Source organism: Cynara cardunculus, unplaced genomic scaffold (genome assembly GCF_001531365.2).
Source record: "Cynara cardunculus var. scolymus isolate 2C unplaced genomic scaffold, CcrdV1 Un_Scaffold_1291, whole genome shotgun sequence".
Lineage (NCBI taxonomy): Eukaryota > Viridiplantae > Streptophyta > Magnoliopsida > Asterales > Asteraceae > Cynara > Cynara cardunculus.
Genome location: NW_020200725.1, coordinates 35,357 through 36,179, shown reverse-complemented (window position 1 = coordinate 36,179; position 823 = coordinate 35,357).

Here is an 823-nt window from a genome sequence, read left to right as displayed (position 1 = left end):
GGTACACTTGGGTATTCTTTCTCAGATCCAAGGATGAAGCACCTGAAGAAATCATTTCGTTCATCAAAAAGATAGAAGTACCAAGCGATGTTAAAGTACGATCTATTAGAAGTGACCATGGTACTGAATTCAAAAATAGTACTATGGATAACTTTCTTGAGGACAAGGGAATCTCTCACAACTTCTCTTCTTTGAGAACTCCTCAGTAGAATGGGGTCGCTAAAAGATGAAATCAAACAATCATTGAAGCTGCTCGATCAATGCTTAGTGAATCCCATCTCCCTACTCAATTCTGGGCTGAAATTGTCAACACCGCTTGTTTTACTCAAAACCGATCACTGATCGTGAAAAGATTCAAGAAGACATCCTATGAACTTTTCCATGGACGAAAGCCTTCCATATGCTTTCTTCATATATTTGGTTGTACTTGTTACATTCTCAACAACCACGACCAACTTTGAAAGTTCGATCCCAAAGCTGATGAAGGAATCTTTCTTGGATATTCTTCTGTATCCAAAGCCTTCAGAGTATTCAATAAACGAAGACAAACAATAGAGGAATCTATTCATGTCACCTTTGACGAATCTCAGTCAGCTCATTCAAAACCCATCTCAAATGATGAGGATGAATCAGAAAACTGGATGTTCTCTCACTATGGACAACCTGAAGCTTCTTACAGTGCTTCTCTTAACATTGAATCTCCCGAAGCTGAAGATGATCCACTCATCATTCCAGTTACAGCTAGTCACTCCACCGCATCTTCTTCCGAGATCGCTGCAGTGCCCATTAGCTGTGTCCCTCCTTCTATTTCAAACACTGTTCT